This window comes from Podarcis melisellensis, assembly GCF_964234715.1.
Source record: "Podarcis melisellensis genome assembly, chromosome: 17".
In the NCBI taxonomy this organism is placed as follows: domain Eukaryota; kingdom Metazoa; phylum Chordata; class Lepidosauria; order Squamata; family Lacertidae; genus Podarcis; species Podarcis melisellensis.
Genome location: NC_138534.1, coordinates 34,872,288 through 34,899,290, shown reverse-complemented (window position 1 = coordinate 34,899,290; position 27,003 = coordinate 34,872,288).

Genomic DNA, 27,003 nt, shown 5'->3' with positions numbered 1-27,003 from the left:
AACTACCTTAGTCACTTACAAAGACGATCAGCTCAATGAATAACCATCAAAGGTCAAACTCTGTTTTGATAGATTTGTCAAGCAAAGTTGCCATCCTTCTTCTATCCAAGTCCTGGCACGGAGTATTAATGCCTTGCTGAGCTCCAGACCTACTACTGATTGGAACAGTGAACCTCCAAAGAGAAGGCTGGCTAGCGCCCTGAACAAATTAATAATTTTGACAATTATGTAACGGGCTGGCAGCGGAAACCAGGTTGTATCTAAACCCACAACAGAATGCAGTGGGAGAGCCCTGGGATGGTAGAACAGACCGAACCACTTCAGACTGCAGGTACAACAATCACATCTTTGTGTCAGGCTTCAGGGAACTGGCTTCCTCCCCCCATGGCAGTAGATAAGCAGAACAAAGGAACAGGAGTCTTCTTACCAATTAGAAACTTTGATAATCACAGTGAGAGAACAAAGAACGCTAATCTCTTTTTGTCCCATGCCTTAAGTGCACTGGTTGCTAGGTATGCAGAGTTTTCTGAGCAGAGGGTGGGTATTGGTATTGGTTGATGTCACAAAGCCATGAGTGTTGGGTCAGGTGTTTGTGACAGAGGAAGCAGCAAAGGTGATGGAGACAGCAACTGTACAACAGACCTCAATGGGCAGGGTGTGAGGATTCAACTGTAAGCGTCAGAATTGGCAGAAAGAGGGGGCAATTGGTTGGCTGAGAAAGGTGGTGCTTTGGCGAAGTGCAGGACCAGCTCCAGGTATGAAGAGGCTTGAGTTTAGTGGTCCATTGGTGGCCCCTGGAAGGCTCACCTGGTGATGGGGGCGGTAGGCAGCAGCACTCAGAGTAGTGCCCCAAATGATGTCAGGAGCATTGTGGGAAATTAAAATGGCTGCTAAAATCAGGCTGCTCATGTCCGACAAAGACAAGTTGTTTTAAAGGGGGGATGGTGGCCAGGGACCATTATCAACAATGGGGTCTGCTGGGATGCTGTCAGGCTCCAGAGAATCAGCTTTCTCCCCTCGTGGCAGTAGATAAGAAGATCAAAGAAAGGAATGTCTTACCAATTAGAATCTTTAATAATCACAGTGAGAGAACAAAGAACCCATCTCCTAGAAATGTGGTGCTCCCAATTAAAGGTCACTCACCCTCTCCGTCCCTATTAATCTATGTCCCACGTCTTGTAATCTGAGCTTGTACCCGTCTGTTCTGACACTTTCTGACTTTGGAGAAGGGGTGTGAATGTTGTCCAGAGACTGTGAATCTGTTAACCCTCTCTCTTCCAATGTTTCTTCTTCTTTTAGCTGTTCCCCATGCAGTATTTCCCAGCTTCTGCCTTCTGAACTATGCCCCTCTGCAAACCACTGTTCCAAATCTATACTGTCCTCCTGCTCCTGGGAAGATTCAGGACCCAGAGCAGGGGGACGGGGAGGCTCTCACCATTCTTCCTCGGTGCAGCCCTCCTCAGCACGGTCCCTGACACTTTGAGAATCCCTCCACATAAAACAAACACGCAGAATTCTCACAGCAAGGGAAGCACTGAGTTAGAACCTTTCTCCATCCTTGTGTGCTAAGTTTCTACATGCCGGGAATCTTTTCATGTGAAGGAGCATTTAAAAATTATATGCTCCACCTGCACTCTGAAATGGTGAAATGCCCTCTTACAAGGATGAGGTTGCCCTGCAAATGCTGTTGGACTACAACTCCCATCAACCTTGACCATGGGCCTGCCAGCTGGCACAGACAGGAGTTGCAGTCCAACAACATCTGGAGGGCCGCAGGTTAACCACCTGTGCTCTACAGTCTCAGGGCTCTTCTATCTCATTCTTCCAGTACAGGAAAAACTTTTCCTCTTTCATTCATTCTTTCTTTCAGTTACGGAATGAATTGATTCAGATAAACAACTGAAGCATTTCCTTATGTTTCAATCAGGGTTTCCCAAAGATGGGTCTCCAGCTGTTTTTGGACTACAATTCCCATCATCCCTGACCACTGCTCCTGCTAGCTAGGGATGATGGGAGTTGTAGTCCAAAAACAGCTAGAGACCCAAGTTTGGGAAACCCTGGTTTAGATTATCCAGTAAGGATCTGCTCTCATTTCATTGACGGGGCTGGCCTACCCTTGAGGCAGGATGAGACATCTGCCTCAGGCACCTGAAGTCCAAACTGGTCCCCCCCCCCCCGACCATCACAGCCGTCACCTCCACCATCAACAGATAAGTGGTCTGGCAGTCGCACCAGGTTCTGGTGAGATCTCACGAGATCTTGCCAAAATCTCTTGAGATCTTGCAAGATCTTGTTGAAATCTCACGAGATCTAGCCGGGACTCGATGGTAGCACTGCTTTGGGACGATACGTTCCCATTTGGCCTCAGACAATGAAACAGGACACACTGCCCTGTTCATTGAGATAAACTGAGTGGCATTTGTCAGGGGACAGAGCAGGACCTTTTCAGCATTGGCCCCTGTTTTGGGATTTCTGTTCTTGCAGTTTGCATCCCACCCACATTGATCTACCAAGGCTTTTAACTAATGGCTGATATGGCCACTGTGTTTTGGAATTCAGCATCCATGTTTTTATTACTGCTTAGGTCTGTTGCTGTGTCAGCTATGTGCTGCTTTGAGCAATCCTAGGCGCATTCCATGACTTCTGTGCGAAATGAGACAAAGGGTCAGAGCAAAATTTGCACAAAATGCTTGCAACCACTGTTGGTGCAGTCATGTGATTTTTATGTGTATTCCTTTCAGATAATTGTCTGAAAGCACATTGGAGGGGTCCACTGGCTACTTATCGAAATTGTATTGCACACAGAACCTCCAGAAGAAAACTTTAGCCTCTCCCCACTTTAATAACCTCCAAATCAAACCAGTCCACAGGCAGAGAGGATAAAGGAAAGGACACTAAACTCAACTCTCTAAATGGTTGTGGTTTTGGACTCTGCATAGTTTCTGCTCAATAAGTACTCTTTGGTGAGAGAACCCCAGCAGAGAGTTAAAATCACAAAATATGTAGCAAAGTAAAACATGGAAACATTGGCTATTGGACCATTAAAATATGCCCTTTCAAGTTTCCCTCTTCCCCCAGCATAGGTAAAGACCACACATTTGGTAACTTTAAAAATGGCTTACTTACAAACTCTCCAAAGGTCAGATTCATGTGCTTTTCGATACATCAGTCAGAAAAGTTGCATAGGCAGTAAAACTTAGCTTAGTTACAAAGTGGTATAAGCTCCTAAATTATTGGTATAGGAACTCAATAATGGCTGGTGAGAGCCATGCGGTTGAGCTGAAACAGCCAGTGCAAACCTCTTCATACACTGAGCCTCTCAGGTAGACTGGGGGCCAGGGGACAATAGACTTGATTACCTATTTCCTCTCAAGCCTAGGGAAGTGACATAGCTAAGCCTGGCAGGACAGCTTACTCTATGGTATTAACCCTTTCATGCATTAATTAGACTCAAGCATATTGATTATATGAGGTTGGTTGCCTCATGTTTTCTTCTCAAATCTGACTCAGGGTGGAACAAAATGCAGTTCTGCAAAATGCATGATTCCAGTCCCACATCTGCTAAGATAATGGGAAGGGGGGGCTTTTGGGGGGATGATCAGTGAAGAGGAAGGGGTGCTTAACTTTTCTTGTGCTCACTGGTCATCCTCTGCAAGCCCCCTACCACCCCCAGGTCTCTTTAACCACCACCTGGCTCACTTTCAGTGTCAAAGCCCAGAGGATAAAACAACCTAGGAATGGTATTTGCAGGAGAGGGGTGGGTGGGTGGAGGGTTAAGCAACCCTCCCATGTGCTACTTCACACCTGCAAGTTCCCCATCACCCACTCACCCCAGATTAGTGTTACAAGGAAAGTTAAAAAGGTAAAAGGTAAGGACCCCTGGACAGTTAAGTCCAGTCAAAGGCAACTATGGGGTTGCGGCACTCATCTTGCTTTCAGGCCAAGGGAGCCAGCGCTTGTCCACAGACAGCTTTCCCGTTCATGTGGCCAGCATGACTAAACTGCTTCTGGCACAACAGAACACCATGATGGAAACCAGAGCGCATGGAAACACCATTTACCTTCCCACCGCAGTGGTACCTATTTATCTACTTGCACTGGTGTGCTTTTGAACTGCTAGGTTGGCAGGAGTTGAGACAGAGCAACTGGATCTCATTTCATTGCAGGGATTCGAACCGCCGAACTTCTGATTGGCAAGCCCATGAGGCTCAGTGGTTTAGACCTCAGCGCCACCCTCACACACTGCTTGGCCCCACAGCTTGAATCAGCCTTCCCTGAACCCATTGTTCAGTTCTGCTTAACCTTGCCAGGAATGTAATGTGATCAACATCCAGGTTCCCAAAAACACTGAGAACCGAGAGCAGTGCACTCCTGTACATATCTACTCAAAGGAAAATGTCATTAAGAATTTCATCACATGAATCAAACTGATTTATACTAATCCTACAGCCTCAATATTTGTAAATAAGGTAACATTTTAAACTGCAGACTCAACAAGGAGGCTCATTGACACCACTGTGATTCAACATTTGGATATAAGTAATGGCGGAGGAGGGACGTGGGTGGCGCTGTGGGTTAAACCACAGAGCCTAGGACTTGCTGATCAGAAGGTCAGCGGTTCGAATCCCTGCGATGGGGTGAGCTCCCGTTGCTCAGTCCTTGCTCCTGCCAACCTAGCAGTTCAAAAGCACATCAAAGTGCAAGTAGATAAATAGGTACCACTCAGGTGGGAAGGTCAACGGCGTTTCTGTGTGCTGCTCTGGTTCGCCAGAAGCAGCTTAGTCATGCTGGCCAAATGACCCGGAAGCTGTACGCCGGCTCCCTCAGCCAATAAAGCGAGATGAGTGCCGCAACCCCAGAGTTGGTCACGACTGGACCTATTGATCAGGGGTCCCTTTACCTTTTAATGGCGGAGGAGGCCGTCAAAATGGACCTGATAATTATCAAGGATGCAAATAACAGGTAATCATTCAAAATGCAAATAATTTTGAGGGATTCAGAGAAATCATTTGAAACTAGCTTGCTCGATGAATTTGGGCAGATTTCAAACTGTAAACGTGCAAAGATCGGAGTGGTTTGTTTATCATACGCCAGAGGAATATGAAAGATAATATTGTGAAAAGATATTGAATTCCATGGAGAAAGACCCCCAAAAGATACCTGGGGATTTGGATTACTCAAGATCTGGAAGATTTAATTCAATATAATCACTCCAAACTGATGCAGGAAGTAAGAAAAGACTGATCCAGCTGGGAAGGCATAAATCTCTTGTGGCTGGCCTGGTTATAAAAATGAATGTAAAGCCTTGCATTTTTTTCCTAAGATTAAATATAATGTTAAAAGTAAATGACTGTTTAATTTAAAAATGGCAAGATCTTTGGTTTATCTTTTTATGGGCAGGCAAGGACGTTAGAGTTACACCCAAAATGCTCTGTCAGCAAAAATAAATAAATAAATAAGTCAGAGGGCGGCATTTCCTAATGCAAAATATTATTGTGCTGCTGTGCTTGGACATTAAAGATGTGGCTTGAAAGTTTAGCTGTTATAGGAAACAGTGAACAAACTGGTCTGTCTACTGAAAAATAAATCTTTGGTATTAGCAGGAAGGATTTCACAGTTATAAATCCAAACCCTATTAGGGATGTTTGTGCGGTTTTTGAAAAGTTTAAAAGCAAGCATTGTTGTTGTTGTTGTTTAGTTGTTTAGTCGTGGCCGACTCTTCATGACCCCATGGACCATAGCTGTTAACTTACCAGCAGCCTTGAAAATAAGGGACCAGCAGCCAAAATAAGGGACCTGCAGCCTCACCTCTTCCAGGCACTCCAGTCTTCCTGTCCTCTTCAGTTCAGTTCTGTTCTGGCCTTTGAATAAACAAGAGCTGTTTGAAGAATCCACAACATAACAATGCCACTGTCTGAAACTGGGATCAAACCTGCAACCTTGACATTATCAGCACCACGCTCTAACCGACTGAGCTCTCCCAGCCCAGCCTGCTCTTGTGCCCCTAACTGCAGCCTGAAGTGCAGAAATCAGCAGGGGGAGCTTTGAACGTCACAGAGACAAAGATGATCACCCAATCACTTTTGCACAGGAAGCCCCTGTGAAAAGCACCACCTACGACTGTCAGCTGTAAAGTTGGCAATCCTACGGCCCCAGGAAGTTCCCTTTGACAGCTTTCTGTTCTTAATCCAATTGAGAGCAATAAAAGTAATCACATCCTGCAAGCCCTGATCTTGCCACCAGTTAATTATAAATGTGTTTCGAGTTCTCCAGTAAACTTGGGAGGTTCTGCGATGCCTCTCCCATGCTGTGCAACAAACCGCAGAGTGATACTTATTAAAAGAGAGGTGGATCCTCATTAAGTAAGCTCGTCGCTCCATTAAAAATACACACAGGGAGAAACACACCGAGTGAGAACAAGGGACGTTTTCTTCCACTTCCTTTACTGCTCTTAGAAGCTCGGAAGATTCCAGGTTTAATGCTTTTTAAATTATAGCTCTCCACGGTCACTGCATGTTTGGTCTTGGGTTGCTGGAATGTGGCAATGGCACTCCCAAGAAAGGAAAGGCAACATGAGAAGATTTGCCACTAAAGGCATCTCCACATTATACATTTAGAGGTGTTATTGAGTTGGGGCGGGAACCCCCCCCCCCCTAAACCCTAGAAATTGATAAGTGGTAGGATTTTGATGAGTTGGGATGTGGGTGAAAGTACAAGCGGAATGGGGGGAATTTATAATCTAAAAAACCATTGTAAACAGCTAAAATTGTTAGTGGGATTGGAATAACACTTGCAGTTTAATGGTGAATTTGGGACATAATGGAGATGCAAAAGATTTGGATTATTATATAGTGGTACCTCGGGTTACATACGCTTCAGGTTACACACTCCACTAAGCCAGAAATAGTGCTTCAGGTTAAGAACTTTGCTTCAGGAGGAGAACAGAAATCGTTCCCATTAGCTAAAGTGGTGCTTCAGGTTAAGAAAAGTTTCAGATTAAGTACAGACCTCCAGAACGAATTAAGTACTTAACCCAAGGTGCTACTGTAAAAGATGCAGGAGGAAAGGACTAACAATAGGACCCACAAAGGGGAGGAGGAAAGTCCAGGAGATTCTTTTTTAATTTGAAAAACCCAAATAAATAAATTTGCAAAGAAAGAAAGAAAGAAAGAAAGAAAGAAAGAAAGAAAGAAAGAAAGAAAGAAAGAAAGAGCTGCAGAACTGTGCCAAACAAGGAATCCCTCACTTGGCTTATGCAAAGCATCTGTCTGTTAACATGACAAAAGGGGTTGATGGGCTATCCAAGAGGAATCCTTTGGCCTGGGGAGACAGATGTTGCCAAGGTGATGGGGGGGGGTGTTTGAAGTGACTGGAAAAGAGAGATTTTTGAGCAAAGGGTGCTGGGAAGAAGAAGAAGAAGAAGAAGAAGAAGAAGAAGAAGAAGAAGAAGAAGAAGAAGAAGAAGAAGAAGAAGAAGAAGAAGAAGAAGAAGAAAGACTGGGATCCATCTTGGGCAGGTTGGCTGAAGGCTAGCTGCACTGCTGTGGGGGACAAGGCCCTCTTGCAATGAATGACTTGCTGTAAGATCTGGACTCCCTCCATGCACATTGCAAACAAATTAAAACATTAGCAGGATTGATATAGAGACCCGTGCAGCAAGAGTCAGCTAGGGAGAACCTAAGGGGGAATTAGTAAATAGATTTTAACTGGATATGCAGCAATAAAAAGATATAAAACAAATAACTGCAGAAGGGAGGGGAGGCAAGTCAAAGGGAAAGTAAATTGGATTTGTAAAGTTTTTTTGTTCAAAATGAAAAAATGAAAAATGAAATTATAAAAAAACCTGAATGGGATAATAATAATAATAATTTTTATTTATTTATTTGCACCCTGCCCATCTGGCTGGGTTTCCCCAGCCACTCTGGATGGCTTCCAACAAAATATTAAAAGACAATAGTCTGTTAAACATTAAAAAGCTTCCCTAAGCAGGCCTGCCTTCAGATGTCTTCTAAATGTCTGGTAGTTGTTTTTCTCTTTGACATCTGGTGGCAGGGCATTCCACAGGGCGGGTGGCACTACCAAGAAGGCCCTCTGCCTGGTTCCCTGTAACTTGGCTTCTCGCAATGAGGGAACCGCCAGAAGGCCCTCAGTGCTGGACCTCAGTGTCCGGGCTGAACGATGGGGGTGGAGACGCTCCTTCAGGTATACTGGACCGAGGCCGTTTAGGGCTTTAAAGGTCAGCACCAACACTTTGAACTGTGCTCGGAAACATTCCTATAAAACCACCAAGCTACAGCCCTTCCCAAATACCCTTAAGAAAAGAATTCCACGCTGCAGCATTTTGTTGCAGATTCCATATGCTAATACTAAAGGAAAAAGCTGGCTTCCCTGAGTAGTGATCTGGCAACCCAGTTTTTCACAATAGCCTTCTGGTTGGAGGTAGTAGTTGTGCAGAAGAGGCAACTGTTTCAGGACTATTGTCTCACACATAGGCAACAGCACTTCCCCCAGACCTTCTCTTTTGCACAATTCCTAAAAGCAGAGATGGCCTGTCCTCCATTGCATCTGGTCACCCTTAATTTATGTCACTGTGTGGCTTCTTTGAGATGGCATGACTTACCTAACTCCACTCTGATGGGCCTTAGAGGCTTTCTCACCAACTTGCTTCCTGGTATGGAGGCTGCTAGTTGTGTTGTTTCCAGTTTGATCATCTGCAGTGATATCATACACACACCTGCTCTGGATCTCTTCCATCAACCAGGCGGCCTTTGATTCGACCACATTGATCTTGGAACGCTGTGTTGGCAAACTAGCACTCTTCCTTGCCTTTATTCAAAGTATCGTATCTCTGGGTTCCATCTTGAAAGAAACTTACATGATTAATGGATCCTGTTCTTCTCCTTGAAACCACCTGCTCATTGGCCTTTGTGAAAAGGGCTACAGAAGGCAACCCAGTGATCTGATCCTGTGTGAGATGCAACAACATTCTCAAGACTGTATTCTCCAGGGATTCTATGGTGGAAAGGCACAGCTACTGGAGGAAGAAAAGACACCAAACGCCCCAGGCCAGGGGCGATAACCCATGCGGGCAATCTTCTGGGGTTGATGACAAGTGTGGCCTGGCAGCCATGTAGGTGCCAGGCTATTTTGCACTATTTGTTGTTGTTTAGTCATTTAGTCATGTCCAACTCTTCATGACCCCATGGACCAGAGCACGCCGGGCACTCCTGTCTTCCACTGCCTCCCGCAGTTTGGTCAAACTCATGCTGGTAGCTTCGAGAACACTATCAAACCATCTCATCCTCTGTCATCCCCTTCTCCTTGTGCCCTCCATCTTTCCCAACATCAGGGTCTTTTCCAGGGAGTCTTCTCTTCTCATGAGGTGGCCAAAGTATTGGAGCCTCAGCTTCACGATCTGTCCTTCCCGTGAGCACTCAGGGCTGATTTCCTTAAGAATGGAGAGGTTTGATCTTCTTGCAGTCCATGGGACTCTCAAGAGTCTCCTCCAGCACCATAATTCAAAAGCATCAATTCTTTGCCGATCAGCCTTCTTTATGGTCCAGCTCTCACTTCCATACATCACTACTGGGAAAACCATAGCTTTAACTATACGGACCTTTGTTGGCAAGGTGATGTCTCTGCTTTTTAAGATGCTGTCTAAGTTTGTCATTGCTTTCCTCCCAAGAAGCAGACGTCTTTTAATTTCTTGGCTGCTGTCACCATCTGCAGTGATCATGGAGCCCAAGAAAGTAAAATCTCTCACTGCCTCCATTTCTTCCCCTTCTGTTTGCCAGGAGGTGATGGGACCAGTGGCCATGATCTTCATTTTTTTGATGTTGAGCTTCAGACCATATTTTGCACTCTCTTTCACCCTCATTAAAAGGTTCTTTAGTTCCGCCTCACTTTCTGCCATCAATGTTGTGTCATCTGCATATCTGAGGTTGTTGATATTTCTTCCGGTGATCTTAATTCCAGCTTGGGATTCATCCAGCCCAGCCTTTCGCATGATGAATTCTGCATATAAGTTAAATAAGCAGGGAGACAAAATACAGCCTTGTCGTACTCCTTTGCCAATTTTGAACCAATCAGTTGTTCCATATCCAGTTCTAACTGTAGCTTCTTGTCCCACATAGAGATTTCTCAGGAGACAGATGCACTCTAGGCAAGGCTAACTACTTACACACCCACCCAGAATTGCTAATTTCAATTTTCAAAAACAGATGTAGTAAACAATGAAAAGCACAAACATTGAAACTGCTAAAATTGTTTTAAATTGCAAGAATAAGAAATACAACCTCAGAAATAGAACAGAATCCGTTCCGGGAGTCCGTTCGACTTCCAAAATGTTTGGAAACCAAGGCACCTCTTCTGATTGGCTGTAGGAAGCTCCTGCAACCAATCGGAAGCCACGTTGGATGTTCGGATTCCAAAGAACGTTCACAAACTGGAACACTTCTGGATTTGCGGCGTTCGGGAGCCAAAACGTTCGACTTGCAAGGCATTCGGGATCCAGGGTAGAACTGTACAACAATCTTTTATCTTTATTAAATACAAAAGAACATGTTTTAGCACACAAATCATTTAGAATAACCTTGCGAATATAAACCCACCTTTCAAAATGTTTGAGGTATGGGGTGAAGAGTGGTTAAAATGCAGCCCTTAATAATTCTACCCAGTTTACTGCATGTGAGGCTATGTTATGCCAGGTGCTAAATTTAGTTAATGAGCAGATTAATCAAGTTACAGTTATACGTCCCTTCGATTTAGAGCAATTTATACGCTGCCTTATCCCTCAGGCTCAGAATGTTTATGGTGTTGTTAAAGAAGTTAAGGAGAGATGAAGGGAAATATGCTAGAAATATAAGCTTCAATGCCGCCGGTTTCAGAAGGAGAGATTTAAGCCTGTCCTCAACTTAGGGTGGCAACTTCAACAGAGGAAAGGAAAGAAATTAGATTCAGGTCACATTTTAAAGGCAAACCTACCTAATCGGCACTTTCCAAAGTTATCCATGAGTCGGAACACAACCATCTGTCAAAAATTGCAGATCTCCAAATTTTGCAGTGCAGTTTTCCAGCCAATTAATTTGCACTAGGATATAGAGTATGCATAAAATGCACATCTTGTTTAAAACTACATACAAAAATGCATTCTGTTAGAGGGAACCGCTTTGCAAAAATGTGTGTATTGGATGCAAAAATGCATACAAAAATAAATTCGCATTAAAATGCCGGTGAATTTTCACAAGGCGTTTTTTTTAAATCACAAACTGATGTGGAAATGTAGCTAAAGTTAGGATTGGGTAAACAAGAAACCAGAGTTGACAAATTTCCCCCATCCCTGCTTGTGCCCCATTAAAGGGAGAGGGGAAGAGAGTAAAAGAGGAGACAGTTTTGCAGAACAATTGCATATGCTAATTTTTATTGATAGATGCAAATTCAAAAATTGTTATCGTCACCAGTCTGCTTTCTATGTGCTGGGCAGCTAGCTTCAAGGCTCCCACTCTCCTTTCTTCACTTCAGATGTCTTCTAAAAGTCAAATAGTTTTTTATTTCCTTGACATCTGATGGGAGGGTGTTCAACAGGGTGGGCACCACTATCGAGAAGGCCCTCTGCCTGGTTCCCTGTAACCTCACTTCTCACAGTGAGGGAACCACCAGAAGGCCCTCGGAGCTGGACCTCAGTGTCTAGGCTGAACAAATGGGGGTGGAGACGCTCCTTCAGGTATACTGGGCCCTAAAACCAGACGAACCATGCAGGCTGTTTAGTACAACAGAGTGGCTGTGTGTTCTGCTTTACAGAGGGTAGTTTTCATGGGCAAGCCAGCAGTAAATCACACTGTGCAGGTTGAAGTTAACTCTTCATTTTCAAGAACATGATCTGTGCAGACTTGGCAGAATGTGCTGGTCCCGGGGGGGGGGGTTACTGTGCGGCGTGGTCCGTGTCCAGTCCAAGGCTGAAGCAGGGTCCAAGGCAGGGAGTCGGGCATGGTCAGGAACTCTGGCAGAAAGCAGGACAGGGTGCCGGCAGGAACAGGTAACCAACGATGTTGCTCCCGCAACCTGGGACTTGGCGGGCTGGCCTTTATCTTGTCTGAGGCATAGGGCGACCCCAGTCCACAGGTGACTCGCCTCTCCTGGCCTGGAGGCAAGCACTCCTCCTGCGAGAACTTAGTTCCCTCCGCCTCTCTGCACTGAGCCTCTGCAGCTCAGGAGAGGCTGGAGGGTTACTGGACCCAGAGGCAACCTCAGCTTCCCCTGATGGGGCTGAGAGAGGAGCACCTGCAGGCCATGGGTCCTCGATCACCTCCGGAGCCAGAGTGGATTCAGCTGGCGTCTGCTCCTGAGGATTCGGCACAGGTGAGGACCCTTCAGGTTCAAGCCCCTGCCCAGGCTCAGCCGGCCCTGGAGGCGGGGACTCCCGTGCAGGCTGGGACTCCTCAGGTTCAGCCTCTGAATCCGATTCCCAGGCCATCACACAGAATGTCAGGCCTAACAGCCAGTTTCCTTGCCTCCAGGGTTTTCCCCAAGCAATCTGAGATTGCGCCTCTGTGAAGCCAACCTCTCCTCCATCATTTTCACGCCTCTTCTGGTTCTGGGAGACAAGAGGGGAATGAAGCTTGCTCATTATTGTCCCACCAGCGGTATCACTTTTTGTGATGTCACATGTCAGCAATGTCATGTGCTAGTGATGTCATAATCATATACGTTTCCTTAACTCTCACAGCTGTGGCTGCTCCTGGCAAGTTGGGGGGGGCACTATGTGATCAAGACTGGACCTACCATTAAGCAGAGTGAGGCAGTGACAGGAGTAAGCCAGCAGTAAATCACACTGAACAAGTTGGAGTCAACTCTTTATTCACAAAGACAGGATCTACACAGGGATGTCAGCCCTAATGAGCAAAGCAAATCATCTCCATGGCTTGCTGCCATGAAGCATTTGCTGAGACTGAAGGTCCCCCCCTTCCCACAGCTGCCTGTCCCTTCCTCCCCATTGTTACTCCCAAGCAATCTGACGCTGCCTACGTGAAGATAACTTTGCCTCCACCCTCTTCATGACTCTTCTGGTTCTGGGAGATCAGCTGCAAGGGGAGCTTGCCACAGCAGGAGGGGGAGACATCTGTGCCTTTTCACCAGCTGGACTAATCTCTGCCTCTTCGCCTCCCTCCTCCCCTGCTTCAGCTTCAGCCTCTGATGCTGGGCTTTTCTCTGCCACAAATTCTCCCAGCTCACTAAGCCCTGTTACCTCTCCAGCTTCTGACACCTCCTTGAAGGAATGGGTTTCCCAAACCCAAAACTGACTATGCAGGCAGTTTGAAACTGCACCCAAATCCCTATTTTTCCTTAGCTAAAATCCATTAACTTGAGCTCTGAGTCAATGTATAAACAAAAACCCGGCCGTGCTCAGAGCCCTCTCCTTTATCAGTTTGTGATGGCAGGGATGACCCTGACTGCACCAGTAGAACAGAGAAGACACACAGCACCTTATGTGCTGACCACAAAAGACGCACAGACCCAAGTCTGGGAAACAACGCCAGAAGCGTGTTCTCGGAGATGATGACCCCTTCCTCCAAGATAAGAGTAGGAAGAGGAATATCCTTTTATGGTCAGGAGTGCAGGAAGGAAATCCCTTTTATGGTTAAGAGTGCCGGAGCAGGAACATCTGTGATGTCAACCTGCGTGTACAAGCTGACGTGGCTGGGGAAGGGGAAGAGGGTGTCTGGAGGATATATATACTGCATGAAACTTGTCATTTCTTTGGACTTGCTGTGGACTCACCACGCAAGTGCCCTCTGCTATCCCGAGAGCAGAATAAACTCTTTCTTTGAACCAACCTCGGTGTCATTTGACTTCCTTCCTCCTGTCCCGGAGCAACGCAGACCCAATCGGTGAACTCAAATACGGCTACATCCTCTTCCAGGTCTTCTCCCTCTGACCCACTCATTATCATCCCACCGCCAGTCCCTGGGCTCTGAGCCTTCTTCACTTGATGGTTCCCCAGCTGGCTCCTCCCACCTGTCCTCTGCATCCAGCCCGCCCAACAATATTCCTATATTTGAAGGGCACCATGATGGAAACCAGAGTGCATGGAAACACCATTTACCTTCCCACCGCAGTGGTACCTATTTATCTACTTGCACTGGTGTGCTTTTGAACTGCTAGGTTGGCAGGAGCTGGGACAGAGCAACTGGAGCTACCCAGTTTAAAGAAAAACCATAAGATGGGAGAGCAAGGTCCTTGAATGCACCTGGGCAGCAGACTAGCTGCCTAGTCACAACCATCTCCACCATGGTGATATATTTTGTATATCTCTGTTTTAAGTTACAGTAATCACTTCAAATTTTGCATCTCCATATATGTATCCATACATTATTTATAAATTTAAATATTTTATGTGTGTATAAATCAGCACATGCAAAATTTATGCATACCTGTGTCCTTCTTTGTCATATTTTGGGGATGGGATTATGCTCCCCTCCTTTCTCTCTCTCTCTCTTTCAGCTATGTATAAACAGCCACTTTATGCCTGAGTCCAGGAAAATCTTTGATTGTGCCGAGCATACAAATGGGTTCAGTTTTAATCACAGTGGTTCATAATGGGATTTTTTCCCCCCTTTGCAGATCATTCCTGTAAATATTCATCTTTCAAGATAGAGAATAACATCACAGGCACGTTCTTCCTCTGGAGAGGCTGAGATGTAGAAACAACTTAAAATTGTACGCAAACACTTTTATTTATGAGCAGCGGGCTCCTAGCTGTTCCTTTGCTGGGAGAAAAGAAAGAGAGCTTCATTTGAAAATAGCTCATTCAGTAGCTAGCCTTTCCGCCTGACTAACTCCACACTTTATCTTTCCATTCATATATGAGCTTTTATGTTTCCGAGGGCTAAATCGGAATGCGAGCCACAAAGAAAATCAAATTGTTGTCTCAAAGAAAGGTGCATGTATAATAGCTCAGAGTCTTTATTGATGGCATGTGCTGTTTGCATCTCTCTTCAAACGCTCAAGTCCTCTCGGATAATTTATGGACCTTCTCCTCTTTGCAGATGTGAAATATATTAAGGCCTCCCAGAAACAATCCTTTAAAACAATCTCGTCAGGAAGGCAAATGAAAGCACTGAATCTTTACCGGTTTCAAAAGGTGATCTATATCCAAATTAAGCAAGGCAGGTCTCTTCCCTTGTCCTCTCCCCAAATAAGCCCTCGGGGCTTTGCAAAAGACAGGGAAATTAAGTGACAAACCCAAATCGATACTTCAAAATGGCCTCTTTGTTTGCCCAAATGCATACCCTCTAACGTTTCTCCGATGAAAATAGGAATAGCCTAAGGAAAAGCGGGACATTCCAGGATCAAATTTAAAAAGCCGGGACTGCTTCTGTGAATCCGGTACTGTCCCTGGAACATAGGGACACTTGGAGGGGCTGCAAATTGTGTCATGTCCCAACCATCTCCATCGGGTCCTCGGGGCTTTTCTTCAGCCACTCATCCTTCCACAGCTATAGCCCTCACTGGCCATGCATCGCATCCTTCTTGAGAGTTTTTGCCTGGTTGAAATGTGTCCTTGAAAAAAGGCGTGGCAAGTTAAAATGCTTGAATACATGGAACTAGCATATTTGTTTAGTCATTTAGTCATGTCCGACTCTTCATGACCCCATGGACCAGAGCATGCCAGGCCCTCCTGTCTTCCACTGCCTCCCACAGTTTGGTCAAACTCATGCTGGTAGCTTCGAGAACACTGTCCAACCATCTCATCCTCTGTCGTCCCCTTCTCCTTGTGCCCTCAATCTTTCAGGGTCTTTTCCAGGGGGTCTTCTCTTCTCATGAGGTGGCCAAAGTATTGGAGCCTCAGCTTCACGATCTGTCCTTCCAGTGAGCACTCAGGGCTGATTTCCTTCAGAATGGATAGGTTTGATCTTCTTGCAGTCCATGGGACTCTCAAGAGTCTTCTCCAGCACCATAATTCAAAAGCATCAATTCTTTGGCGATCAGCCTTCTTTATGGTCCAGCTCTCACTTCCAGACATCACTACTGTGAAGACTATAGCTTTAACTATAGGGACCTTTGTTGGCAAGGAACTAGCTTATATGACGGAACAGATCAGAGATCAATCAACCCAAAAGTTCAAAAGAGAATGGGAGATCTATAGACAATATTTAAAAGAACAGTTGTCAGAGCCACCCGTTGGTCCCAGCTCACAAGAGACCCAAGTCCAATCCAGTTTATTTACAAAAGTCTTTATTGAAGATCATTGCTCCTTTTACATTCCATGTCCGTGGCTCCACGTCTGTAACATTAGATCGCTGAAGTCCCCTCTGAATCCGTACCGCCCCTACACCAGTTTAAGAGGCTTGTGCTGGACCACCTCTTCCTCTCCTTCCTTTTCCGCAGGGTCTTTCTGCCCCCCTGGGTTCCCCCCCTCCGGGACTCGCCCGAGGCTGAATCCTCTGACGCCTCTGCCCCCCTCCTTCGTGCTTTGGGGCCGGGCTCCTCCCCAGGGCTCTCCTCACTTCCGCGCGCCTCCACATTTGAACGTGGCGCGCGTACGTTGCTTCTGACCTTTCTCTCGACCGCTACACTGCTCCCGGTGCTACTCTCCGCCCCTTCTGGCAGAGCGTCCTGCTCCGATCTCCTCCCCCTGTCTCCTTCTTGCTCTGCTCCCTCTGACACACTGGTAACTCCACCCCCTTCACTCCGTTCCGGCTGAGAAGCCGGCTCCGGTGTCCAACTCCCACTGGGGGTTCTCCCTTCGCTCCCCTGCTCCTGACTGCTTCCCCCTTGGCCTCCCCTTGGTCTGACCAGGGAGGCCCCCTTTTGGGAGTCCTCTGACTCACTGGACAGACTCATGGACGACCTTTGGTCATCGTCATCCTCCTCCTCATCTCTCTGGGATTCTTCCCCCTCGCTCTCTGTCTCCTCCCCCATCTGCTCTTCTCTCCCTGAAACCCTGACATCCATCCCCCCCTCAAAGCCCCCCCTTCCCCCCTCCCGCTCGTCGGGTGCAGGTTGTGGAAACTGCGGCTCTTCGGGGGTAGATTCGGGATACAGGTCGTCTACTTCAATGTTCTCTGCTGGCAGTTCTGTGTATGTGTGTTCGAACTCGGGTTCTTCACCCAACGCGGTCTCAGTCTCTTCTTCCATTGCTACTTCGTCTGGTGCTGCCTTCCAAGGCCACTTCACCCACCTCTTACGCCAGTCCTCCTCTGGTTGCTCCTCCCACCAATCCGAAGGTAGTGTGTCCACTCCCGAACACGATCCCCTGGGCGGGCTCGATTCGGGCGTTCCCTCCTCGGCGGAAGAAAAGCCCCTGAACGTGGTATCTGACAATGTGGGCGTGAAAAGCCAGTCATCAAAGTACTCAGCTGGCATGGGTCTATGTGGGAAAAGTGCATGGAACTCATCTTTCAAAAGGGGTTCGTCTAACGCGTAGCCCGGCACCCAACTATTGGCACTGGCTGGGGTCCCCTCTCTGGCGAGAAAGTATTCAACTCCCTCTGCCCCCCATCTCGAGTCCAGTATCTCTGTGACCTCGTTGAGCGGTTCGGCCCTAGGCGACCCCCCCCTCTTGGGTGACTCTTTGCGTGGGTCTGGTACTGTTTCTGACTCCTGAAACCTGTGTGGGGCCTTATAGGGAGTGAGCACCGACCTATGAAAGACCGGGTGCACTCTGGAGCCTTCTGGGAGGGCCAGGCGAAATGCTACAGGATTGATCCTAGCCTCAACTTGGTATGGCCCTAGCTGCCTGTGTCCTAGCTTCTTTTTGGCTAACGATTTGGCTGGCATCGCTTGGGCTGCTAACCATACCCAGTCCCCCACCTGGATGTCTTCTCCCGCCCTTCTGTGTTTGTCCGCCTGCACCTAATAGGCTTGTTTGGCCAGCTCCAAATGTCTCCGCAGCTCCTCGTGCACCTCTTGCAACTCTGCTGCGAACTGGTCGGCCTCTTGTGGCACCCCCTCTCCTGGTGCTATAAGCCTCGGAAAGGTTCTGGGATGACGGCCATTGTTCGCGAAGAACGGCGTCACCCCGGTCGATGCGTGCTTTGTGTTGTTGTAGGCAAACTCAGCCATCGGCAGGTAGTCCACCCACGCTGCGGGTCGCTGATTGGCGTAACATCTCAGGTACTGCTGCATGATCGCGTTGACCCTCTCTGCTTGGCCGTTGGTCTGTGGATGTCTCGCCGACGCTAGGTCGATCTTGACGTGCAGGATACCTAGAAGCTTCTGCCAGAAGTTGGAAACAAATTGGCGCCCCCTGTCGGACAGGACGGACTGCGGTAGCCCATGCACTCTGAACACGTGGTCGATGAAGAGTTTGGCGGTCTGTTCTGCCGTCGCCACCTTGGCACAAGGAATGAAGTGCGCCATCTTGGTGAACAAGTCCACAACCACCAGTACCGCCGTCTTGCCCCTGGAGCTGGGCAGATCAGTAACAAAATCCAGGGCTACCCTCTCCCACGGCTGCTGCGGCGTCTCCAGCGGTTCCAGCAATCCCGCTGGCTTCTGGTGTACTGGTTTGGACCTCTGACAGGTGTCACACCTGGCGACGTAATCCGCCACCTCACCCCGCATCTGGGGCCACCAAAAGTCCCTGGCCACTAATTCTATTGTCTTCTCCTTGCCGAAGTGGCCCGCACTGGGGGCGTCGTGCAACTGCTGCAGAACCTTTGCGCGAAGCTCGTCGCTTGGCACGTAGAGGGCACCCTTGCGAGTCAAGAGCCCGTCTCGCAACTGGAACTCATCGTCTCTCTGCGACCCCCTGCGCAGCTCCTCCATCTTGGATTGTGCAAATTGATCCACTTGCAACGCGCGTCGCACCGCGTCCAGGTCGACTGCGATGGCAGCGCACGCCCACGCCTGCGGTGCGAAAATGTGCTTCGCTGCTACTGGTGCCGTCTCCTCAAGATATTGTGGTTTCCTGGAGAGCGCATCGGCTATAACATTGGAATCCCCCGGGATGTATTCTATTCTGAAGTCGAAATCCACGAAGAATTCTGCCCAGCGCATGTGTCTTTGGCTCTGCAGCTTCGCTGTTCGCCAATACTCTAAGTTCTTGTGATCCGTGCGCACCTGCACTGTGTGCTTGGCTCCTATGAGGAAGTGTCGCCACGCTTTGAAAGCTGCGTGAATGGCCAACAGCTCCCTGTCCCATATGGTGTAGTTCTGCTCCGTCTTGCTGAGCTTCCGGGAGTAGAAGGCGCCAGGCCTCCAATTTCCTTGCGGATCCTCCTGCAGAAGGACGGCTCCAACCGCTCTGTCTGACGCGTCGGTTTCTACCCGCATGGGCCTGCCGGGATTCACGTGCAGTAGCTGCTCTTCGGAGGCGAAGAGGCTTTTAAGCTTCCGAAAAGAGCGCTCTGCCTGTTCCGTCCAAGCGAACTTCTTCTTCTTGGAACTGAGGGTGTCCGTGATTGCTGCCGTCTCCGTTGCAAAACCTCTGATGAATTTGCGATAAAAATTGGCAAATCCGATGAATCTCTGGACTTCCTTCCGATTGCGTGGGCTCTTCCAGTCCAACACCGCTCGGACCTTGACGCTGTCCATGGCCAGCCCCTCGTCGTACAGCTTGTAGCCGAGGAAATCCACCTCCGTTACATCAAACTGGCACTTCTCCAACTTGGCGTAAAGCCTGTGCTCCCGCAACCTCTGCAGGACCTCCTTTACGTCCTTCTCGTGAGCTTCCGGCGATTCCGAGAAGATCAGGATGTCGTCGAGAAAACACACACACTTCTTGTAGAGGAGTCCCGCCAGCACGTGATGCATAAATGCTTGGAAAACGTGGCTGCCATTTTGGAGACCAAACGGCATAACTCTGTATTCATACATGCCCAGAGGCGTGAACATGGCGGTCTTCCACTCATCGCCCTTCCGGATGCGGATGAGGTTGTACGCTCCACGCAAATCCAACTTGGTGAAGATCTTACCCTTCCTAACGGTCGCTAGGAGGTCGTCAATCTTGGGCATGGGAAAGGCCTTGGGCTTAGTCAGTCTGTTTATGAATCTATAGTCCACAATGAGTCTTTTTTGGGGCGTGTCTTTCTTCTTCACAAAGAAAACAGGACTGCCCCCCACTGCTTTGGATTCCCGGATGAAACCGCGCTTCAGATTATGCTCTATGAACTCTCTGAGCTCTTGCATCTCGTCCTCAGACATGGAATACAGCTTTGCAGTTGGCAGTTGCGCCCCCGGCACCAGGTCGATCGCACAGTCGTAAGGCCTGTGAGGCGGCAACTTGTCAGCTTCTTTCTCGCAGAAAACCTCCAAGAATCCTTCGTACTTGCGAGGCACTGCCTGCACCATGCCAAGTTGCAGCTGCTGCTCAGCCCCCTCCTCCTGATTGGTCTGGATGCAATGCTGAGCACAATACGATGAGCAGAAGGTGATTTGCCGCTGGTACCACGCTACAGCGGGACTATGCCTCTCCAGCCAACTCATGCCCAATACAATGGGCGTGTCTGACAGGTGGGTGACATTGAAGCTAATGACTTCTCGATGATTTCCAATCTGCATCACCATGAGAGGCGTCTGCTGCACAACTTGCCCTCCCAGCAATTTCCTGCCGTCCACCGTGACTACGTTCAGAGGCGTCGTTGCAGGCAGGAGCGCTATGCGATGCTGCTTGACAAATTGCATTCCCACAAAATCTGCATTGCTCCCTGAATCAATCGTGATGGGAACTTCCAGGGAGTGTCCATTCGGCAGCTGAAGGGTTGCAGTGAGTTGCACTGCTGGCTTGGGTGGTAAAGGGTCTGTGCTTTGCAAGGGTGCTGGGGACTGCTCTACAGATTCGCCTGGCTGAGCCCCAGAAGCTCCGCTTCCAGCCAGGCATTGTCGTTTCCCTGAGGTTGCTCTCTTTGCACCACTTCCGCTGCCACTGTTGCTAGAGCTGCAGTGTGTTTTTGGAGCCTCTGGGGGCACTCTTTCGCCATATGCTGTGCACTGTCACAGATGTAACATTTCCTGGTCCCTCTAGGAGGCTTCGCCTTCACTGCACCGGAAACAGGGGCTGTGGATGGTGTCTGAGCCCTAGCACCACCAATTTCCATCGGCTCTTCTCCCTGCCTCCCCAAGGGCGAGGGGTGCGTCTGGCTGAAGTCCCTGGGGACAAAAGGGGGTGTTCTCGCTGGTGCACGCGCCTGGGGTCCCTCCCCATCGTGCCAAGGGCGTCCCTCGTGTCGTATTCCGATCGCAAGAGCCCTCTGCACCACGTCTTCTAGGGTCTGGGGTCTATCCCCTCTGGCAATCTCATCCTTGATGGGGGGGCTAAGACCTTCCCAGAACAGATCTCTTACTGGTTTACTGTCTTTCTCCCAGCCCAACGCAGTTAATAATGCGAAGAATCTGGAATGATATTGACGTACAGTGGCTTTGCCTTGCCGCAGTCCGTGCATCTGTCTACGAGCAATATCCACATCCACAGATGACTGGAAACAAGCATCCATCGCTTTAATAAATTCATCAGAATTGCGGCGGGCAGGGCCATCTTCGCGCCACAAATTGCGCAACCAAGCTCTAGCCTCTCCATGCAAATGCGAAATTATAAACCCCACTCTCTCCTCCTCATCTTTAAAATCATTGCGAAGCAAATGCAGTGCATACACGACGTCTGCCCTGAAGTTAGGGTAGTTTTGCAGGTTGCCATCGAAGTGGGTAACTAGGGTGCCCCCCCGCCGTCCAAGTCCAACTCCCTCCGATCTGGATCCCGGGACCCCTGCCCCGCTTGCATGCTCCCACCTTGTTCGCAGGTCCTGGCAAACCTTCTCCAGTTCGTCATTCTTCTTCTGAGATGCAATGACTGCAGCTGTGAGTTCGGTAACCTGATTCCTCAGCGTTAGCAGCTGTTCCTCCGTACTCATGGCTGCTACCGTTGGTGAGCTTTGCAAAAAAAATTTTTGCGTTCTGGTGGAGGGGACTTACTGTCAGAGCCACCCGTTGGTCCCAGCTCACAAGAGACCCAAGTCCAATCCAGTTTATTTACAAAAGTCTTTATTGAAGATCATTGCTCCTTTTACATTCCATGTCCGTGGCTCCACGTCTGTAACATTAGATCGCTGAAGTCCCCTCTGAATCCGTACCGCCCCTACACCAGTTTAAGAGGCTTGTGCTGGACCACCTCTTCCTCTCCTTCCTTTTCCGCAGGGTCTTTCTGCCCCCCTGGGTTCCCCCCCGCCGGGACTCGCCCGAGGCTGAATCCTCTGACGCCTCTGCCCCCCTCCTTCGCGCTTTGGGGCCGGGCTCCTCCCCAGGGCTCTCCTCACTTCCGCGCGCCTCCACATTTGAACTTGGCGCGCGTACGTTGCTTCTGACCTTTCTCTCGACCGCTACACTGCTCCCGGTGCTACTCTCTGCCCCTTCTGGCAGAGCGTCCTGCTCCGATCTCCTCCCCCTGTCTCCTTCTTGTTCTGCTCCCTCTGACACACTGGTAACTCCACCCCCTTCACTCCGTTCCGGCTGAGAAGCCGGCTCCGGTGTCCAACTCCCACTGGGGGTTCTCCCTTCGCTCCCCTGCTCCTGACTGCTTCCCCCTTGGCCTCCCCTTGGTCTGACCAGGGGGGCCCCCTTTTGGGAGTCCTCTGACTCACTGGACAGACTCATGGACGACCTTTGGTCATCGTCATCCTCCTCCTCATCTCTCTGGGATTCTTCCCCCTCGCTCTCTGTCTCCTCCCCCATCTGCTCTTCTCTCCCTGAAACCCTGACAACAGTGTACCCATATAAAAACTTTAGAATGCTTCAAATAACTCTCGGAATTGGTTAAGGTATAAAGAAGTCAAACAAGATTTAATAAAGACAAAGTTTGTTGAAAAATAAGTAACTAGGAAAACAAAGAACCCATATCAAGGAAGCCCGGTGTTGATGGTCAGAATATTTTTGTGAATTTGTGATGTATTGTTCTACGGTTTTTTGTTTGTAAGAGATGTGTCGTGCTTCTTTTTTTCGTCTTTTCTTTTTTTATAAAAAAAACTTTTGTTATGTGTGTATGTTTGATTTTAAACCAATAAAGATTAATTTTTTTTAAAAAAAGAACTCTGATGGCACCTCTTCCATGCCAAGACATAGGACAGAGTGTCTCTGAGGGTGGGTACAAACTAGTCTGCTGTACAACATTAAGATTTACATTCATTTTTGCATCTATCTGCACCTCTATTGGCATGTGGTCCCTGGAAGCAGAGCCGGCCCACTCACAAGGCAAGGTGAGGCAACTGCCTCGGGCAGCAGAATCCACAGGGACAGCAAATCTCAATGTAGAAATTTACTCCCTCTTTGTTCCCAGTATAGATCTTCACTTACCCCTTCTTCCCTGGTAAGCACTATTTTGTGCAAAGAGGGAAGCACTATTTTGTGGCTCCCCTCAGGTGCTAAGAAGTAAGGGTAAAGGTAAAGGACCCCTGGACCGTTAGGTTCATTCAAAGGCGACTATGGGGTTGCAGCACTCATCGCGCTTTCAGGCCAAGGGAGCCGGCGTTTGTCCACAGACAGCCGCCAGCATGACTAAACCGCTTCTGGCGCAACAGAACACCATGTCAGAAACCAGAGCGCACGGGAACGCCATTTACCTTCCTGCCGCAGCAGTACCTATTTATCTACTTGCACTGGCGTGCTTTTGAACTGCTAGGTTGGCAGGAGAAGAAGAGTTTGGATTTGACATCCCGCTTTATCACTACCCAAAGGAGTCTCAAAGCGGCTAACATTCTCCTTTCCCTTCCTCCCCCACAACAAACACTCTGTGAGGTGAGTGGGGCTGAGAGACTTCAGAGAAGTGTGACTGGCCCAAGGTCACCCAGCAGCTGCATGTGGAGGAGCAGAGACGCGAACCCGGTTCCCCAGATTACGAGTTTACCGCTCTTAACCACTACACCACACTGGAGCTGGGACAAAGCAATGGGAGCTCAGCCCGTCACACGGATTTGAACTGTCGACCTTCTGATCGGCAACCCCAGGAGGTTTAGTGGTTTAGATCAATGTGCCTTAACTTTTACCTGCTAAAATGTATAGGGCCATTGTCCAGAAAGACCATATTAAACCATAATAAACAAATCTGCCCTCAGGGTAGAGAGGTTCCTCACCCTGCTAGTGTCAATGTCCTTGTGAGAAGAAAGCACAGGAAGTTTATGGTTTTTAATTATTTTAATTGTGCGGGGGTTTCGTGTTTCCACGTTCCTGTTATCCAAATGTCATCTAAACACACTACAACTCCGTTCAAACCCTCAAACACCCGATTCAGCTTGGGAGGGGAATGAGCAGAGCAAGATTATTAGCTGTTTCATTTGGCTGTCTCAACCCTCACAAAATCGGACCCTTCTTAGTCCTATTGGTTTTAAAAACACACACAAACACAGGGACTCTTGCGTGTGTGTGTTTTAAACCAACAGGACTAAGAAGGGTCCGATATTGTGAGCTAGATTCCAGGCTTTGTTTTCATGTGTCCTTACTGCAACTCCTTGAAAGGGATGGAGCTAATGCTTTGAATTTCTGGGTTTGATCCCCACCACCTTCCCTTTTTAAGGTAGAGCATGGTGTTTGTCACACAGAAGGTCCCCAGTTCTGTACTAGGCACCTCCAGTTCAAAGCGTTCAGCAGGTGATGGGAAAGGCCCCTTTCTCCCTTGTCCTCTAGACTAGAGAGCCACTGCGAACCAGAGTGAACAATATTGGGGGTTTCTTACATTTATTTATTTATACTTTTCAAGTTTATCCATTTCACTAGTTTTATACATTTCACTAATTTTACATTCATTTTGACATTTCAAAACTTGACGTGCATCCCCCTCTTTCTGTGGTTCCTTAAAATTGTTTTTAATATCTTCTGCATATCCAAATCAACTCAATTTGCTCATTTATTCGTCTTCTTTAAATATATACTCTTATAAAACTGCAGGTTGTTACAATAATCCTGCCAATGTTTTTATCTGTTTATAATTTATCTGTAGTAGTAGTAGTAGTAGTAGTAGTAATAATAATAATAATAATAATAATAATAATAATAATAATAATAATAATAATATTTCCCCAGGCACTCTGTGCGGCTTCCAACAAAGATTAAAAATACAGTGGTACCTCTGGATGTGAACAGGATCCATTCCGGAGCCCCGTTCGCATCCTGAGCAGAACACAGCCCACGTCTGCACATCTGCGCATACGATTTGTCGTTTCTGCACATGACGTCATTTTGAGCATCTGCGCATGCGCGAGCAGTAAACCCCAGAAGCAACCCATTTCGTTACTTCCGGGGCGCTGTGGAACGCAACCTGAAAATACTCAACCTGAAGCGTCTTTAACCTGAGGTATGACTGTACATTAAAATGTCACACATTAAAAACTTCCCTGAACTGTAAATATTCAAGAAACCATTTCCATTCTTTTATATATTAAAAAAAAAAAAATGTTATCTTGATTTCTTATTCTTCCGGTAAGTTTCGCCATTTCTGCATATTACATGTATCCATTCTTCCTTCGCTGGGATTCTGCTTCTTTCCATTTGGGGGCAAGTAACATTCTTGTCATAGAGTGAACAATACTGAGCTAGATGGAACCTTCCTTACACAACAATGGGTGGTTACGTGGGTGTGTTCAAGGCAGTTCCGGCACCTCTCAGGTCGGCGCCATTGCTGCCGAGAGAATACGGGAGGCATTCATGGTGAATTCTGGCTCTTATTTTTCTCGAAAAATAACACTCACCAGCACCAATGGTTACCATCCACCGCTGTGTTGCTCCTACCTATAGGATGATGCTCCTCTGCACATTGATTGTGTCGGGGAGAGGAGCTACACATGTTGCACGAGGTCTCCCTCCTGCAATGGGCATTCAGTGGTACCTTGGGTTACATACGCTTCAGGTTACAGACGCTTCTGGTTACAGACTCCGCTAACCCAGAAATATTACCTCAGGTTAAGAACTTTACTTCAGGATGAGAACAGAAATCGTGCGGCGGCAGCGGGAGGTCCCATTAGCTAAAGTGGTGCTTCAGGTTAAGAACAGTTTCAGGTTAAGAACAGACCTCTGGAACGAATTAAGTTCTTAACTCGAGGTACCACTGTATTGTGTATCCAACACAATAGCTTCTTTTTTCCACTTCATCCATTCTCATAGTACTGCCCTGAAAAGGCTTTGGCACGCAGGAATGGCTGTGTTAAAGGTACTGAGATCCCAAAGGAGCAGAAAAACTTTTTATGTATGTGACAACAGCCACAAGAATGCTACTAGCCCAGAAATGGAAAGAAGGTAAAGTCCCTAGCAGAGAGGAATGGCAAACCAAGATGATAGACTACGTTGAAATGGCAAAGCTGACCAGAAAGCTCAGGAACCAAGAAAACCCAAACTTTAATAAAGAATGGGGGGGGGTATAATTTATTTAGGAGACCACAGTAAGCAGATGAAAACATTAGCAGGATTTTAGTAATACTTGGAATGTAGCAAATATCATGGACAATATGGAAAGATATAAAATATGGACTATGAAATAATATGCAGTTGAAAAGGTTGACAGTAGGACCCATGGAGAAGAAGGTGGGAAGTCTGGAGATTCAGAGAAATCTCTAAATATGGTTGTGTATTTTATGTTTTGTTATAATTCTACACTTGTAAAATCAAATACAGTGGTACCTCAGGTTAGGTACTTAATTCGTTCCGGAGGTCCATTCTTAACCTGAAACTGTTCTTAACCTGAAGCACCACTTTAGTTAATGGGGCCTCCTGCTGTTGGCGCACTACTGGAGCACAATTTCTGTTCTCATCCTGAAGCAAAGTTCTTAACCTGAAGCACTATTTCTGGCTTAGCGGAGTCTGTAACCTGCAGCGTATGTAACCTGAAGCGTATGTAACCTGAGGTACCACTGTAAAAATTTTATATATACAGTGGTACCTCAGGTTAAGAACTTAATTTGTTCTGGAGGTCTGTTCTTAACCTGAAACTGTTGTTAACCTGAGGTACCACTTTAGCTAATGGGGCCTCCCGCCGCTGCCATGCGATTTCTGTTCTCATCCTGAAGCAAAGTTCTTAACCCGAGGTAC